Genomic DNA, 19,686 nt, shown 5'->3' with positions numbered 1-19,686 from the left:
CAGAAGTCTGTAGCATCAATATTCCTAATAGCCTCAAACTGGAATTCAAATATCCATCAACAGCAGAATAATGAAATATTGGTATATACCATGCATACTGCACATTAGTGAAAACAAATTAACTACAACCAAATGCAAAAACTTGGATGACTCTCACAAACATAATGTCCCATAAAAAAAAAAAAAAGCCAGGCACAAAACATATGTACTGTAGGATTCTTTAAGATGAAGTTCAAAAGCTGACAAGACGAATCAGTGCTAGAAATCAAGGTAGTGGGTAGGAGAGGGCTAGGGAGCACGAGAGGGGCTTGGTGGGGGTATTCATGTTCTGTATCTTGATCTGGGTTATAAGTACATAGATACTCTATTGATTATTGTGTATAGTGTCTCCCCAAAACTTAATGGCTTAAAACAATAATAATTTGTTGACTCAAAGTTTCGGTTGATCAGGAATTCAGAGCTGGCATGAGCAGGGGGAAACCGTGTCATTCTGCTTCATGACATCTGGAATGCTGAAAAGCTGAGGCCTGAATCACCTGAAGCCTTGACGGGGGCAAGAGGATTCCCTCCCAGGGTGGTGGTGCTCACAGGGTTGGCAGGTTGGTGCTGGTGAATTCTTCCCTCTACGTAGGGCTGATTGAGTGCCCTTGCAGATTTCTGCTGACTTTTCCCAGAAAGAAAGATCCAGAGGCCAAGGTAGAAGCTGCCATATCTTCTTTTATGATCTAGCCTTGGAAGTCACACACTATCTATCCCTTGTGAAGTATCCTATTGGTCACACAGACCAGGCACAATTCGATACAGAGGGGAGTGAGTACTCAAGGGTGTGAACGCCGGGAGGCATAAGGCATTGAGGCTGCCCATCAACATGGGAAGTGTTCACTTCTGCACCTTCCTGTAAGTATGCTGTGCTTCAATATAATGTTTACTCGAGGGCCATTTAGGTGGTGCTGTTGGTTAAGCATCTGACTCTTGGTTTCAGCTCAGGTCAGGATCTCAGTGTCTTGAGATCAAGCCCTGTGCCGGGCTCTGTGCTTAGCATGGAGTCTGCTTAAGATTCTTTCTCCCTTTCTCCCTGCCCCTCCCCCCAAATAAATAAATCAATCTTAAAAAAAAAAGATAAAATAAAATGATTCCTTGAAATAAGGTGGGTTTTTTCCCTGAAATAAGTTTTTATCAACATTATTTAGAAAATAACAGCAATGAGATACTTCAAGAAGATTAGTCCCCTTTCAAAGATGTTTTCATTATTATCATGACAGAATAAATTAGAAGAACTATGTAATATCCCAAGCCCTTCAACATGATAATACAGGGATCAAAATAGTACCTACCTCATAGACATTTTTGAGCATTAAATAAATTATTAGATAATAAAAGCAAGAAAAAAATGTCTGGCCGACAAAAGAGGGAACATATTATGGTACACAGAGCAGTTTTTAAACTTTGGGATCACATGATGGTCAATGGTAATATTTTCAAAAATTGTTAAATGCATTATTGTTTCTGAAAATATAAGCAAAATCAGCGTGGTATTATCAAGATAACGAAACCTAAAGAAAGCAATAAAAGTTGGAAAAAAGGTGGAAATTTTGTTAAAATTTCATCTAGAATAAAGTTTTTTTTAAAGATTTTATTTATTTATTTGAGAGAGAATGAGAGAGAGAGAGCACATGAGAGGGGGGAGGGTCAGAGGGAGAAGCAGACCCCCCGCTGAGCAGGGAGCACGACGCGGGACTCGATCCTGGGACTCCAGGATCATGACCTGAGCCGAAGGCAGTTGCTTAACCAACTGAGCCACCCAGGTGCCCCTAGAATATAGTTTTGAACCTGACAGTTCATCCCTGTAACACCCAGATGTCATATCTGTGTGGTGCCTTCTGGTTTGTAAATTCCTTTCCCCTTTACCTCACTGTCCTCATGAGCATTCAGAGTCAGGCACTGTCCTCATGAGCATTCAGAGTCAGCTGATGTAAAGGGTCATTGTCATTTTACTAAGAAGGAAGTAGATGATCAGAGAAATGAAATAATTTGTCGACTGTCACATAGTTGGTAAGTTGCTGAGCCTGGCCTCTGTTTAATATTTTTTTAATTGAAATACAGTCAACATACAGTATTCTATTCGTTTCAGGTGTACAATATAGGGTTTCAACCATTCCATACATTACTCAGTGCTCATCATGATAAACATACTCTTAATCCTCTTTTTTCCACAATTTTAACATATTGCCTTCAATAGAACAAGGCCAGTTTAGACTTAAATTGTTATAAAAAGTTAAATTTATGTTCCAAATGCTATGTATAAGAAAGGCAGCAAAATGTGCATAGCATCTTAAAAAGACTTTAGGTAAAAATTCATAAGCACTTAACACTGGTAGTGCCGTTTGAAATAAACTGGGATGATTCAGTTCCCAAAATCTCTTGAAGTTCAACTTTACCCAGTACATTTTTTGGGAAGAGAGCCTGAGTGGTCACCTTTAAAATGCTGGCTGTTGACAAATTATACTTGAGTTTACTTAATTGGGACTCAGACTGATTCTCTATGCCTATCATTTCATGCTTGTAGACTAAGGTAAACTTGATAATTCTCGGTTATTTTAGACCATTAGAAAATGTGTGCTCTTAAATCGTAGTGAGCAATCATCTCAGATGTTGCAGAAAATCTAGGCTGAGGAAGGTCTTTGTTAGATCTGACTCTTTAATTTCGTGTAAGACTTCATCTTTGCCCCTAAAATCATTTGTTTCGCATTCTCTACTTCTCGGTTTTTCTGATTTGCTTAAACCAAGCAGAGATTTCTGCATCCACAGAACGAAGCAAGTCCCAACTATGTTTACATTCTTTTCTGCATATTTCTTTACCCAGCAGCGCCTCAGCTCTGAAGAGTGTTCAAGAGTAAACACAATTCTTTATACAGGCTTGAAGAAGAGGTCACCCAAGCAAATATCATGTGACTCCAAGCCTTTGAAAGCTAATATTTAGCAACCTCTTGTGTTCTTCACTTTCAAAATATTTGTCTCTGGAAATAATGTGAGAACGAGTTTGTCAAGGGGAAGTCAAAGTGGACAAAACCCAATACTCAAATGTTTCCCGTTCTCCAGGTCTGAGCCGCGGACAGATCAAAGTGAGTACCTACATCACCTGTGCTTATTTTGGAACGATAAAGCCTGTAACCCGAGATTCAAACTCTATACCTCAGTCACACTTGGGGGGAAGACAATGTAGGGCTTCAGGTTAGGGGATTTTTAAAATTATTTGGGATAAAAAAATTATGTGGCACCAAGACAAGGGCATTCATTGCCAAATTTAAAGCTACTTTCAATTTGGGGGTTTCAAATTCAATATTTTTAAAGTTAAAAACAAACAAACAAACCTCTTAGGTGATAATAAAAACAAATCCCTGCTATTGAATTTGGTTTTTTTTTTGTTTGTTGTTGTTTTTGTTTTATTTTAGTAAGTGAAATGTTGATGGTTGTTTGAGTTAAATGAAACATACATTTACATCAAATTTCAAATAACTTTAAAAAATGGATGATAAAGTCAATAGAACACATTCTTTGAAGCAAATTTAAAAGATTTGTTAAAAAAATTATTAAAGCCTTTTGGGGCACCTGGCTGGCTCAGTTGGTAGAGCATGTGACTCTTGAGCTAGGGGTTGTCAGTTCTAGCCCGACATTGGATATAGAGGTTCCTTAAAAATAAAATCTTAAAAAAGTATTAAAGTCTTTGAGGAGTTGATAGGTTCCAGATTACAACCAGATACAGACAGGGTTAGGTGGACTCAAACCCATTTTTATTCTGACCGTGAGGAACCAAATGTTGGTCACATCTTTAAAAGAGAATTAAAATGATCGCTCCAAATTAAATATGCATTTCAAAGTGAAAAATGAAACTCCCCTGAATATGTAGTTATTAATATTGCTACTAGAGATATAAGCTATAAAGTAGTACTTGGAACTTGATAATTCACAAGAGTTCATGCATTCCACAGAGTTTTAATGGGCACCTACTATATGCCAGGTGCAGTGCAGGGATTGGGTAGCATACTGAATAGGCAGACAAAGTCCCTTTTCTCATGGAGCTTGGAAGGAATAAATAAGCAGAAAACCATAACACAGAGACTTAGGTGCTATGATGAGAGAAGGAAGTGTTCATAACAGGGCGCACAGTCAGGGAAATGGGATACCAGGGGGATATTCAGATGGTGGGTTGTTAGAAGGTAGCCAAGTGAAGGGGAAGTGTCTCCATGCTTTATTTCCTTCTTCAGAGGGGCTGACACCACCTTCCATTAAGTTCTATGAATTAATGAAAAGATCTCCTCTTAGAGAGAAGCTTGCCTGTGATCACACCATGGCCCTACTTTAGGTCAAGATGCATGTTCAGGCCTCCGTGAGAGGAGATGGCACAATGAGAGAAGTAACCAGGTACCAAAATGACTGGCATTCTCTGTATCCTCTGAGGCTCTATCCAGGGCTAGAAAAAAGGCTGTATTTCAGGTACCTGTGTCCAAAGGGTTTGGAAAATTCACTTTCATTCAGGCTGATTGGTGATCTAATGCTGTGGACAGGGAAGTGGATTTGTCTTGCCTTCTGTGAAATTCAACAAGTGGTAAGGGGCTGTTGAGTATGGTGCACCCAACAACTGGGAGATGGGAAGGACTTACTGCAGGGAGAAGGCAGAAATTTCTAGATGCGTATAGAGGAGGTTATCAAGAGCCATGTCGATGGCCACTGTAATAGATAACCTTCCTGGGATTCCAGTGGATTCCTCAGTCTAGACCAGGAAAAAGCCCACCAAAAAGGACTGTTTATGAAACCTAGGGAATATTTGAAGGGCTTCCAAGGGATGTCCTGGGGTGGAGAGAGAAAGGACTGGTCAATGAGACACTGCTCAAACTTTGTTCTCTTCTAGTTTTCCTTTGTTTCTGCTCATGTTTCACTTAAACAAAGTTTTATTTAGCCTTTAAAATTTTTGATAACCTCCCATTTAATTATCAAGGCATACATGTTAATCTGGTCCTCTAGTAGCTATGAATTCTTGGGAAAGTTAGCCTCTCTTAGTGTTCTGTGAGAATCTGGAATATAGCACCTACTTTATAGGGCTATTATGAGGATTATATGAGCAACAGCATGCAAAGTGATGAACAAATGCCAGAAGGCCCACCATGGATGGTTGTATAGATTGGGTGCTGCACAAATCTGGGCAGGGGTCTATCTGATGGTGCCCTGCTGAGTTATAAAGCTCAAAATCTGTATGACCTTATGTGTCAGCTCTAGCAGACATGGAATAAGAGGGTGATAATGATAACCATTGTGTTGAGGCAAAAACCTTGTTACAAAAATAGAAGAAGGAGAATGGGAAGAGGGAAGGTTGCAGCAGTTTGGGGTGGGGGTGGGGAGCACAATCCAGCCACACCAATATTGAGCTCAGGCAGCATGATAAAATCCAGCCCTCACTGGCTGGTGCATCTAAGACCAGCTCAAGAATAGGGTAGGACAGAGTTGTGCCAGTGGTCCTGAATATTGAGAGTCTCCACTGCCTGCCCCTAGGGAACTTTCTGCTAATCTTCACATAAGGAAAGTTCTGGAAGACACTGATGATTTCCATAGAGTTCTCAAACTCTGATAGACAAGAGTTTTTTGGAATTGGAAGCTGGGACAGAGGCACATTGGCTTTATGGAGGAAATCCAGACTTAGAAGGGGACCCTTGAGAGCCCAGTGTCAGCAGGTTAGCAAACCCACCTAGCTCAGAGGCATCAGAGAGCTGCTACCATCCGGAGCACTTTGTGGTTGACCCTGGCAAGATACCAAGACAACCTATAGCAGATGTATTAGGTCTTTGCCTGGTAACCCGGCTTCTTTTATAGGGATCGGCTAGACTTTTCTCACAAAGCTCACATTTCAACAAATTATTCCACTCCCCAGAACAAATTCCTATTGAGGGTGAGGAAAAAAAGATAAAAAGTAAGGAAATCAACAAAGATCAACTCACAGACCATTTTATATGACTTTAGATTAGGGAGAATATGTTGCCAATTAATCTGAGGTGGTAGGAAAAGAAATGAGATATATACTATGATTATGGCTAGATTTTCCTTTTAATATCAGCTTCCACTCCACTAGGCTGTCACAAAAAGAAATGAGAAAAGAAACATCACTCTCATTCAGGTATGAATACTGTGTATGTGTGTGTGTATGTGTGTGTGTGTGTGTTGAAATGCCAACCAGCTGTGATCATTTGGAAGTAAGCATAAGCTCCCGAGATTATAAGACCTTGAAAAGCAGAATCTTCATGAAGCTGATGTAAAAAAAAGTAAGAAACAATCATCTGAATTATATTGCCTTGAAATGACCTTAACCCCTTTGTTTAAAAATGTGAAAACACGTGGTCCAGAAAGGGGAAAGAGACTTCTGTGAAACTTGAGATGACAGTTGTTGGGAGACATTTCTCCATGGCTCTGTCGAATTTCTGTGCATCTGTAAGAAGAAACCTCGACTATTTTCCTTTTGTACTATGATTTCAATGATGTTTGTACAGCCACCAGCCTTGGAGGACAGAGAGAGTATCTCCCTCTGGAGCAGGGGACAGACATCATTACTCCCCATGATGAAAGATTCAGATTCCCTCAGCTCAGGGCTCCCCTCCTATAACATAATTCTCCTTGTGTGCATGCAGCCACCTGGCCCTTCTGCATTGCCCCCTGGAATTTGGGGGGCAAGAGAAACTCATAAATGTGCCAATGCTCTTGACGCATGTTGTGCTGTGAGTAATCAAGTCTTTTGTCTCTGACCCACATCTATTGTGTTTTCTGCCAGCATCAGGACAACTTGTTCACTTGTAAGTAAGATAAAATCCTCGACCCTCCACAAGTGATGAGAGCGAGGGTTAAAAGCAGGGATTCTGATTCATAAGCAGATGCTGTGATGTTCGCTATTTGATAAGTGGTTTGCAAAATAGTGCTATTCGTGAAGAATGTTTTCTAAATGAGTGAAACACACACATACATAGACACACACACAAAGAGAAAGAGAGAGAGAAAGAGAGAGAGCAAGTTTCAAGCCTCAAATAGGCCATAGATTCCATGAGAAATTAAGACATTTTCTAGTTCATTCTAATGTTTAGGTCAGGAACCAAGCTTGAAATTGACCAATGCCAAGTGCTTGGTAATATTTCCAGGATTTTCTCTTTCGAACGGAAAATTAGGAGCCTGTAACAGCACTGTTATCCTTAACCATATTTCTATAGAATGCATCTATGGTTTATTTCTCCTTTCTCTCATTCCACCAAGATTTCATTCTCAAGTGTCTTCAAATTGAGTTCTTCTAAGGCCATTTTTTTTTTGCTCGTGAAGACATGTCTGCCTCCATTCTCCCATCTTAGCAGTGTTTCATGGCTGACCCCAGCGTTGTCTGCCACCACCACTGCCCTGAATGAGAAGCCTCCTGTTTTCTTATTCTCCTGAGCACCTCTGCCATAAATCCTGTGGACTTCACTTGCCTTTTATCCTCTCTGAGGAACTGCTTGGTATTCAGACGGGCAGACTGGTTGCCTTTCTATTCCACTGCCTTCGTCTGTGCTCAAGTAGGGACACACACTTTTATCAACGTGACTCACGGCCTGCGCCCACCTGTCTCTCAGCCATGGGCAGCAGGTTACACTCAGATCTGACTCTTGAGAGAACAAGAGAATCAGAGCCGCCAGGCTGAGAAAACCAAGGGCTCTTGAGGTGATTTCAGGAATTTTCTAGGAATAAGGAGTGAGGATTGGATTGTGCACAGGCGACTGTCTTCCTTGGCATTCAAGAAACATCTTAGTCAGGGCACCTGTGCACTGGCCCAGACTAATAAACACTTCAGCCACGGTCTTGAGAACAGGCTGTAATTCAGGTTCCAGAAGCAAAATCAGGCAAATGGTCATTAGTTTTGGAATCTCTTCTCCCCTTTCAATCCATTTTTTTTTTTTTAACAAAAGCACACTTATTGTTTCTATCTCCCCTGGCTCTCTCAGGAGCCAAGAATGTTTAATAATCATAAAGAAAGTTGAAGATGGCAGATGATGTTTGGGTATGGCCTCAGATGCCTCAGGATACATCTTTTGCTAAGCCAGGATGTTCCATGGAAAGAAAAGGGAGTTATATTTCGTACATGGTACTAATTCTTTTTCGTCTACATGAGACTTCTCTTCCGTAGAGGATTGTTTGTTTTTTTCTCAAGAAGAATGTCACAGTTATATATTCTGTAAAACCTCCCTGCTGTCTCCTTTTTAAAAAAGGGAAGCTCAGTAGATGTTGTTAGCCTGGAAAACAGTCCAGTGGACAATTTAGGGTCTCCTAAGGTAGCCCTAACTAAATTTATTAAGGAACATTTCACTTGCTTCTCCATGGTACCCACCTTCTTTTGTACCTGACAGATGGGATGTTCCTGGGGAGGACGCCCTGAGGGGGTGCACACAGTAGCCATACAGTTCTTTTGGAACTGCAAACTCTCCTTCTGAGACTGAATCCTCTGAGATTATCACGAGGTCTCAGTTGCTTTAGCCACTCTTAACTCGCCAGTAACCGACAACGCTCCATAGGGCCACAGTTCTAGAAGGTGCATCTTTGCTGTTTCCAGTTATAACACTGTTCCAGCAGGATTATCTCCATGTATGTGTGTGGAGACTTACCGCAGCTCTTTCCTCTCCTCCTCATGCCTGCCCCCTCCGCAAGGAGGGGAGAATTTTGATGGATGCAGTTGTAAAAGCTCCCACAATCTCACTTCTCCTTCACCCCCCACCGCCAACACACACACATTATTGAATTCCAGGCATTTCTGAGGAGGTAGCTGAGGTTATTTGGGATCCGTGGATAGATTTGGCTTGTGATTTACAGCTTCTCTCCCTAACACCTCCTGGTTAAAACCTCCCATGCATGATTTTATGGAAGCACCTGTTTGGAAAGGAATACAAACAACTATGATTGAATTTATTCCTCTCTTTCCAGATGGGATGGTTTAAACTATGTCTCCTGTGACTTAAGGGAATACAGCATCATCTCTAGAAGTCCCTCGAAAGAAAGTGGATTATGTTAGTTATCTACTTTATCAGATAGAGCTGGAGTACTAGCCTGTCCAAAACAATGCAGAAGGAATGCGCAATCTCCAAGAAATGTAATCCTTAAGGCGGAGGCTGCCATTTTGTGCAAATAACCCAAGGGTTATATGTCTAAGGCACCCAGGACACTGGGACAGTATCAAACTAATTTTAGAATAAAAAAATCCTTCCCTGGGTTAATCCATTGTCTTCTGCTGTCACTTAACCCCATTAAAAATTTTTTTTATTATACTATATTAATCACCATACCTTACATCATTAGTTTTTGATGTAGTGTTCCATGATTCATTGTTCACGTATAATACCCAGTGCTCCATTCAGTACGTGCCCTCTTTAATTTATTTATTTGACAAAGACAGAGAGCAGAAGCAGGGGGAGCGGCAGGCAGAGGGAGAAGGAGAAGCAGGCTCCCTGCTCTGCAGGGACCCCAATGCAGGACTCGATCCCAGGACCCTAGGATCATGACCTGACCCAAAGGCAGACACTTAACTGACTGAGCCACCCAGGCACCCCAACTTAACCCCATTTTCTTCTGTTTTACACCTACTGGCAATAGAGAAAAACTGGACTGTTCTTTCTTCTTAGAAGTCATTGAACTTGTGAAGTAGAAACTTTTCTATCTCCTTGTGCAATTCCCTTTCTTCTTTTCACCAGCTTGGGTGAGCTCCACACCTGGTATTCAGCATCTGGGTGCATGCGTCAGGGATTGACAAGGCTTCTGGTATCCATGAGGGGAGTTGGCCACTAAACAACGTTCTCCACTGAGACCATTAAGTTTGATTCCTAGTCAAGGGACATGGGATTTCAATAGGAACTGCTGGACCATTTCCAGCAAAAGGCTCTTCTGGTGAGTGATTCACAATAAGTCTTCTCCAGTTTATAGATAAGGCATCCCAGTGAACTGTTCTCCCTCTGCTTGCAGCCCTTGCATGTATGCCTGAGAGCACAAATCTATGATACAATTAAGTTGAGTAAGGGCATCTCCCGTCAAACACTGTCTGCAATCATAGCACTTTTTGATTAGCTCATTTTTCTTGCTTCTCCCTTTTTCAAAATCTGTTCATGTATAATGATTAAAGGAGCTCTATTGAGGCTGATCTTCTGCCATGCACACCCCCCGCCCCCAATTCCTAGGCCTTGTGTGATATTGAGTTACCTTTCTTATTATAGTTTACTCTGTAGGCTGTACTTCAATAACACCACTTACGCTATGTTATTTGTCCCAGATCATGATACTTTGCTTAAATGACTCTGGTGGTAGAAAATTTACTAGCTCCTTATAATGTCTTTTCACTGTAATCTTAGAAATTCTCCCTTATGTTGAGCCACACTGAGGCCTCCCTAGACCTTTTACACACTGCTTCTAATCCTATCTTATTTGTGTTGTAGGCTGGTTGATTGGTTGATTGGTTGGTTGGGTGGTTGGTTGGTTTTGGAACCAATTGCACAACTTTGTGTTTATTATAGTTGAATTTCATCCATAAGACCCAGCTATTCTTGCACCTAATAGGAGTATAATCAACCATCAAATAAGTGAGCATTTTTATTTCTCCTTACCCTGTGTTGTTTGCAAGTTTGTTCAACTTGAAGTCAACTTACTTTGTTTTGTTGTGGATAAAAATGCTGATCAGAGCAAGTCTGAGAATGGAGTTTAGGGCAAATCTGGTGTTCTTCAGCATTGCTGGGACTGGTGGGGACAGATGCTAATTACATACAGATGTCTACAATGAGAGTTGCAGAAATATGCTAATCAGAGTGAGGTGGAAGCACCTAGGACGTTGGGATTTCTGACCTCAGACTTTTGGAGGAAATTCTATTATTTCATAGAGGGTTGAAGTGAGGGATTATTCAAGATCAATAGCAATTTGACTCTATGAAGCATCTCTCTGAAGGTTCCTAGAGCCACATTGACTTAACCCAAACCTAGCACTTCCCAGAGAGTATTTACAGGATGCTGACACAAATTCCTTGAAAAACAACAACAAAAAAGTCAGCAAAAAAGTTTAGAAAATGCTGGATTAGGCAAAGTGAAGCCGATTTTTTTAAATTGCTAGACTTCTTAAAGTTTTTAATACACAGATTTGCCAAGTAAGTTTTTTTTAAGATTTTATTTATTTATTTGAGAGAGAGTGAGAGAGCACGAGCAGGGGATGGGGAGAGGGAGAAGCAGGTTCCTTGCTGAGCAGGGAGCCCCACGCAGGGCTCAATCCCAGGACCCCCGGACCATGACCTGAGTGGAAGACAGACGCTTAACTGACTGAGCCACCCAGGTGCCCCGCTGAGTAAATTTCTTAACTGTGTTAATTAACTAAAATTTCTTACATTTATTTGCTGAGAGGATCTGCTTTTCTTTTTTTTTGGAGTATTTTTTTTTTTTTTTTTTTGGAGCATGAAGGGTTATTGTTCACTTGGGAAATGCTAACAAATCAGGGTGACTGGGGCGAGGCACAGAAGACATCAGCACTTGCATACCTGATAGTGGTGTCTCCCTAAACTGGGCCCCCCACTGGCCTCATGTTCTCCCCATGCTTTTATGCTGTGGGCTGTGGTGCAGGCTCACCAGGGAGAGGATTCTGGGCTCAGGCAAAAAGCCACACCACCATGTTCCTGTGACAACAAGTAGGTAGCCAAACATTTCCTGAACAAAGGAATTCAAAATAAAAAGGAGGGATGTTATCCTTAACTAGCAGCATCAGGAACAAACTAGTATCAACAGCTGTTGCACACACACACACACACACGCATATACCAGAACACACACACACACACACAATCACAGACAAACACAATCCAGATGCACACACATATAGACACACACAGCATCTGGAATACCAAACTGCAGTTTTTTGTTGTTGTTGTTGTTGTTGTTTTTTAGATTTTATTTATTTATGAGAGAGAGACTGAGAGACAGAGAGCATGAGAGGGAGGAGGGTCAGAGAGAGAAGCAGACTCCCTGCTGAGCCAGGAGCCCGATGTGGGACTTGATCCCAGGACTCCAGGATCATGACCTGAGCCGAAGGCAGTCGCTTAACCAACTGAGCCACCCAGGCGCCCCTTTTTTTTTTTTTTTTTTAATTTGAGAGAGAAAGAGCGAGTGAGAATGAGAGCACTAGTAGGGGGAAGGGCTGAGGGAGTGGGAGAAATAGGCTCCCTCCTCAGCAGGGAGCCCAATGCCAGGCTTGATCCCAGACGCTGAGATCATGACCTGAGCTGAAGGCAGACACTTAACAACTGAGCCAACCAGGCGCCCATCTGGAATACCAAACTGCAGGCTTTCCCCAGTCCGCCGTGACACTGGTGACTCTTCCTAGCTAAACACTGCTTTACCTCAAGTCAGCTTGGCTCACCCCCCACAGGGGTCCTGGATCATGACAGGACTTGAGGAACTTTTAGAACCCTGGTTTCCAGTTAGGAGACAGCTGCCTCCATCTATGGCGCGTGACCTTGGCTTCCACCTCCCCCAACCATGGAAGGGGAATCTTCCACAAGGTATTGCTGTGGGACCAGGGCACCCTGTGTCTGGGAGAAGACCGCCCCTCCGCAGTTGTTTAGTCCTCATACCTTTATATCCCCTATCCACTCTCTTTCTCTCCTCCACCTCCAGTGGAAATATCTCCTAGAGTTAACCTTCACGGCCTTAGCAAGGGGTAAAAATGACACTCCATGTCTACTCTACAAAGGTTGGAAGTCCTCTGCTCACCAATCTTTCATCCCTCATTTCTTTTGATCACCCCCCTCCTCAAAACTCCTTTAGCTGAATTGACTTGTCTTTATAATTTCCAAGGATCCTATCACACATTTCCAAGTGGATGTTGTAAGTAGCAAGAGTGTCGAATGTGTGTGTCTACGTAATATATATTTTTTCCTGTTTGAAATGTAGAGATGATCAATGAGGAGATGTGCATTCTTGGAAAGTTGTAATTGGCTCTTTCTGTCCTGTCCAAGTGTCACATTGTCAGGGCACCATGACAAATTGCCCGATTCTCTATTTTAAGTACTGAATTGGGAAAGGGACTCTTTAAGGTGTCATGGGTAATTGAGAAAAAAACCTTGTTGATTTTCTGGGGAAGGCTATCGGGGTATTCATTGCCATTCCTGATCCTATGGCATCACCAAATGGGGAGTATGCTCACTCTGATTTCTCATATCCCACACTAACAGATTAAGTATAAACCTTGCATATAGTGAAACACACTCAATGGGATGCAATCATGAAGCCCAAAAGACTCAGCAGAAACAAACTCAAAAGATTTAGCAGAAATAAATTCAAGGAACAGATCTTGGCTAGCCAAAGTGACTCTAGATGTGTTCCCAGAATAAAAATAATGGGAAACAAGAATTTTATTCAGTTAATTCTGTGGCAATAAAACAGCACTGGGATGAACATTTTGAGGCTTTGTTTTTGCTTTTTTAGGGTACCACAAATGAGCAATATCCAAGATGCTGGAGGGAGAGGGGGTTGTGACCAAGACTGGGACTTTCTAAATAGACCTCATTAAACTGAGTTGAAAATGTCTCCCACAGATTCCTAGGGTGGGAATATGGGTTTGGGTGCAGTCCTTACTGGATTCAGCCCAATGAACTTCTTGTACTTACAAGAAGTGGATGGACTTGACATTTGCCGCTAGGTAATAGTACTGGTTCTGGTTCATTCTGGCCAATATCTTTGTTGGATGTTTAATAGAAATGGCTGGATTATAAATATTACTCAGTTAATTCTTCAAGCATTTAAAGTTAACTCACAACAAAAGACCTATGCTATTGGAACAGAAGATGACTTCTCTGGGGATACAGAGGGAGCTGGATGATGGTAGAATCCAACAGCCTAGTCTATGATGTCCAAATATTTTCATCTTCATGGTATCAACTGGGAGATTTAGGGTTACTTCATGTTATGAACATTTCATAAATTTTGTGTTACAAACAAAGATATTGCAAAAGCAAACAGATGTCACTGGGAAAACTTCAAAAGAGATCATTTACTTTCTTGGTTTCTATAGATGAAACTGCCACATGAGCTTTTCATCAAGAAAGACTCTTTTTTAATTGAAGAGTGATCCATTGATCGTATCTAAGACAATGTATTTATTTTCTAAATTCAGATATTCTGACCAAAAATTGTTAGTTTAATTAAAAATTTTTCTTTACAGATTTTATTTATCCATTTGAAAGAGAGAGAGAGAGAAAACACATGGTGGGGTGGAGGGAGAGGGAGAGGCAGACTCCCCACTGAGCAGGGAGCCCAGCAGGGGACTTGGGGTCCCAGGACCCCAAGATCCCCAAAGGCAGATGCTTAACTGAATGAGCCAGCCAGGTGCCCCAATTGCTAGCTTTGTATTAATGTATTTATATAGCTAAATATTTAAGATTTATGTAATATGATATCTTTTGATTTTCAGAAATATCAATTAATGGCAATGATAACAAGTCTTTAATACATTCTTTGTTTAATGTACATGATTTATTTATTTTCAATAAACATTTTAAGATATACATTCTTTAAATCTCATATAGCTTCTACTATATTTTATATGCCATATTCTAAACTATACTTTTCATGCCCCCTTTCCCTATTTGTTTTTTTTACCCTGTTCTTTGTGGTTTGTATATCTAAACCCTAAGAATATTATTAATATACAAAAGGTTAGAGTCTAAGACTTATCTAAAGTTTGTCAGGTCCCACAGAAAACAGATGGCACATTCACATTGGGTACTTTTCAGAGAGACTAATAAAGAGACTCCTTGTGAAGATACAAGGAGAGTGTAGGGAAATTTCTAAAGATAGAGCACCATCCTAGAGCAGATACCTTTTGGAATCCATTACTCCTCTTGACCTGAAGTGACAAGTGGGGCATGCAGTCATGGAATGTGGGAGAGAGAAAGAGTTCTCATGGGATGAGCTGTATTGTCAAGAGCTGCAGCAAGCCCATGCAACTCAGAAAACCAAGTGAATAAAGGCTAGTCTTCTTTCTCCTTGCCCCTTCTAGTCACCAGCTAGTGTTCCCCATTGGCAAATTCAATGGTGAGCCAAAGTTGATTCAGTCCATAGAGGTCAGCCTCCCAAGTATTATCACAGGTTGGTGTGGGGTGGAGAGTTCTCTAGAAGCATAAAAACAAAGGTATCTAGAACATCAGGGACATAATGTTTTTTCTGGGACTTTGAACTTTTTGCTTCTAAATACCTAACTAAACATTGTTTGAGATTGTTTAAAGAGAAGACAGTTCACTCATTCCTCCTAATCAGTAGTCCTTATCTAATTTATGTGCATTGAAATCCCATGATGAGCTTTATCAAACCTCCATTCCACACCTATTCAATCAGAACCTCTGGCTTAGATCCTAGATGTATGGAGTTTGGGTCTCTTAGAGCACTTCCAATATAGACCTTAATTAAGAATCATTGATTTGGACCCCTAACATGTTATTCTTGGATTAAATCTGTCCATAACAGAGATCTGTTTAGGGATGCCATATTTTGGATATCTCCTCTTCCTTCCCATTTCCTGCCCATCACTCCTCCCCGTCACAAAAAAGAAAAAAATAATTGCTTTTACTGTATTGTGTTTTGATATTTGAGGGACATTGTAGGAATTAGCCCTATGAAAAAGTGTTGGATTTGCTGTAAAGATATTGTTGAAGAAATTGCTCATAAAAGCTTCTTTAAAACCCATGTAAGAAATACCTTTCTATCTCGAGTCCAGGAATAATCAAATTTTTCTTGGGCTTCTAATTCATTTTTGTTACACAAATCCTGTGAATCATAGTAATGGTTACACATGATTTTTTGTTATTTTGTTATTGATTAAAAATTCTTAGAATTCCAGGGTCCTGGGATTGAGCCCTGCATCGGGCTCCCTGCTCGGCGGGAAGCCTGCTTCTCCCTCTCCCACTCCCCCTGCTTGTGTTCCCTCTCTCACTGTCTCTCTCTCTGTCAAATAAATAAATAAAGTCTTAAAAAAAAAGAATTCTTAGAATTCAGTTGAGACTCACTTTGGTTATACCAATCTACTATTTTCTTTTCTTTTTTTAAAAAAAGATTTTATTTATTTATTTGACAGAGAGAGACAGCGAGAGAGGGAACACAAGCAGGGGGAGTGGGCCCAGGCGCCCCTGCCAATCTACTATTTTCTGAACATCATTCCAACATTCTTTCCATTGAAATATAACCAGGTTTTATCTTTAGCAGGTATATTGTGTGTATATTTGAAATATGCCTTACATCTGATTAAACTTAATTAATTTAACTAAACCAATTAAAATATTGAAAGAAAGACTTTGAAAGAGGAGGGCTTTCTATTCTTTTTAAGGTTGGTTTGCCTACACTAATCTTGAATTATCAAGAATGACTAAAGTGTTTTTCTTTGGATTTCCCTGTTTATATTCTACTATGCTCTAATAATAATAATATTTTTTAAAAGATTTTATTTATTTATTTGAGAGAGAGAGAATGAGAGAGAGAGAGAGCATGGGGGGGAGGGTCAGAGGGAGAAGCAGACTCCCACCTGAGCAGGGAGCCCAACGGGGGACTTGATCTCGGGACTCCAGGATCATGACCTGAGCCGAAGCCAGTCGCTTAAACAACTGAGCCACCCAGGTGCTCCTAATAATAATATTCTTGATGTGTACACTTAGAATTTACAAAGCACCTTTCCATCTATTATTGCATTTGACCTCCATGACACTCTGAAATAGACAGAGTAGTTCATTATCTTAATAATACAAAAGAAATGTCATGTTAAAATGCATACAAAGAGTACTAGGAAATGTTAATTTTCTTATTTCCAAGGTACAGACATGAAATTTCAATCCTTTCCACTCTACAAGCTTTCAACTAGACTTAATGACAAGGGGTAGAAAGCACTCTCTGTTTTCATGTTTTTCTATTTTTATTCTTGTCCCACACAATTTGGCTGGAGTATTTTGACATAATGAATTATTAAAGAAGGAAAGACCAAGGCCCTCTTTGGTTGTGCATAGATTCATCACCAAAACCTTTTCAAGGTAGGTAGAAACCATATTAATACATTCTGCACAATCTGCTATTGCCCAAGGCAAACCATTCTAAGAGATATTTGATGTGTCAAATTTTATGTGCTACATTTTGGACAAATGTTTCTGATGCAAAGGCCAAATCTCTTCTAAATTGAAGTCACTCTAACTGCAATCCTAGAAATAAAATGTTGACCAGGAAAAGAATACACAAAATGTTTTATAATCTATGCAACTGAACTATTGATCCAAGAGCCTTGGGGCTAATGCATTATCCATTAGTAGAATAGGTAATAAATCAGAAGGAGAGAGTTAGTTAATTTTCAGTGAGTTTATTTCTTGGCAGGCAAACTGCTGATAGTAATCTTTGCGGGTGACCTCCTTCATGCTTGCCTTCTGCCTGTCTGCATTAGACAAGTCCAAGTCAGCACATGGCCTTGGTCAAAGTGACTAAATGAGCTCTTGTTTATGGGTAATGATCCATTATATTTATGACGTCCTTTGGCTGGTGCTGAATGCTCATTTGCAGGTGTCATGGAATTTTGATCACTGTTATCTCAATGGGGCTGATTAACTCACCTTGTAACAAGAGGAAGCTAAGATGAATCCAATTAGAAGCACAATAAGACATCAGCTGTTCAGATTAAGATGGGAAAGTCAGGCTGAATTAGTAAAGACGTCAATTATAAATGTATTGAAAGAGAAATTTACTGTTACAGGAGAATGCAATCTATTCGTCCCTTTAGCCAAAGAGAGATTCCACTAAATATGTTTTTAAAAATTGTTTAAAAATTACAATCAACACTATTGTTAGAATATATATGGATGCTCTCAAAATATTTGAAAATAGTTTGAACTCCTTAAGAATTTGGATATATTTCCTTTGCCATGTTTTGCATTATTTGTTTGCACATTTTTTTTTTTAAACAGATAGTTCAAAAGTAAATTGAACTTAGAGCCCAACTACTCAGAGTGGCCAATGGCCAGTAGCATCCATCTCCTCTGGGAGCTTGTTAGAAATGGTGACTCCTGAGCTTCACACTAGATTACTGTATCATTCTTTTTTTCTTTCTCTGCTTTTGATTTTCTATTTTTCAGGTCGGATAATCTCTATTGACCTATCTTCAATTTCGCTCATTATTTCTCCTGTCATCTGCTGTCTATTTAAGACTCTTAGGAATGATAATCTGATGGGGATTATGATGGGCAAATGTTCTCAGACTTGTCTCAAAGCTCTACTTGCATAACATTTTACCTGAGTTTAAGGAAACACCCATTGGCTGTATTAAATTTTAATATTCTAGAAATGTACATGAATCAGATTTCCATATGCTCCCAGTCTTCTTTCAAGAATATGACTTCTCCTATACCTCGTAGATAGGGTCTGGAAAGGAATACACTCCTAGTCTCTTACAGCATTAAGAAGCAAGGAGAAAGATGTTTCGGAGTGAATGAGTCATGTTATGCCTGCCATTGTTTGTACCCTCACAGTCTATAGTAGGACCACAGATCTTGGTTTCACTTAGGCACAAAGTGTGCCGTATGCAAATTCTTTCCTTAATAAAGTTATGCATGTCTGGTGAGCACAGACTGGCAATTTGTTTTGTTGAATCTTGAAAAAAAAAAGGGCTCTTTTTACAGAAAACATGCAGAGTGTCTGAAACACTCCTTTCCACTCTTATTTATATGCAAATAAATAGCTAAAATTATTCTTAAAAGATGAAAGTGAGAAGTGTTAATCATGGAGGCATGAAACTCAGGTTTTAACATGCAGGGAGTTAGGATACCCTGATTGTGGGAAGTCTGGTCCAGGAAGACTTAACAAGGCTATCAAGCAGATATAATGAAAGTGCAAACCCAATTGCAGTGAGCAATACAATTTGTTCAAGGTAGAATGCTCAGGATTTTTACTTTCCATAGCTTTAGGTCATGATGATTTCTTTTAACACCAGTACCACCCCCTACCATGTTGAATGTTCGTGGTTACTAAGATGTCTCCTTTTGTCCTATCAGGATCGAAGAACATGTGATTTTCATCATTTTCATATTTTTAAGTAGGAAGCTCTTTGAAGTGTATGCTTTCCCTCAATTGACAAAAGAGTGCCATGTGAGGATTGAATAAATTATTCATCTTTGGATCTCTAGTGCCTTGCAAAGGAAGAAAGAATGAGTAAACCAAATAAATGTAATAATCCAGATTGTTATTATGTGCATGACCTTTATACTAAATATATGATGGGGATGCCTTCAGTGGCTTTGCTCTCCACCTAATGCAAAATGGACTCAGCCAATGATGATTAAAAATAACATTAATACCTATATAGTAGTTATCTCAGCTTTATTTATAATAATTGAAAAGTAAAAATGACCTACACTGGTGTCCCCAAACAGGAAGTTCTTTAGCTAAATTATATCACAACAATGTTATGGAGTGCATCCTTAAACAAAAATGATATAGAAGATCATGTAATAATGTGAAAAGATGTTCAAAATATATGCTGCTGGGTCAGAAAGGGTTAAGATACATCATACCCCTATTTAGATGATTATAAACAGATAAGAGACAAGGAAAGAACATGGAACTAATAGGAGAAATGCCAAAATACTC

At 40.0% G+C, this 19,686-nt stretch overlaps 1 long non-coding RNA gene across 1 annotated transcript in view; it reads left to right on the top strand.

Moving 5' to 3' along the window:
- The first annotated feature begins 3,048 nt into the window (after positions 1-3,048).
- The window catches only part of LOC141370783 (uncharacterized), a 111,640-nt gene continuing 95,002 nt past the window's right edge, over positions 3,049-19,686 (top strand). Inside the window, exon 1 of the long non-coding RNA XR_012375124.1 lies at positions 3,049-3,122. This is a non-coding gene — a long non-coding RNA (uncharacterized lncRNA). The remainder of the gene's footprint in view (positions 3,123-19,686) is intronic.

Source organism: Callorhinus ursinus, unplaced genomic scaffold (assembly GCF_003265705.2).
Source record: "Callorhinus ursinus isolate GAN/ISIS: 27379988/994484 unplaced genomic scaffold, GSC_fseal_2.0 scaffold45, whole genome shotgun sequence".
NCBI classification, from domain to species: Eukaryota; Metazoa; Chordata; class Mammalia; order Carnivora; family Otariidae; genus Callorhinus; species Callorhinus ursinus.
This window is presented reverse-complemented; position numbering and strand designations above follow the sequence as displayed.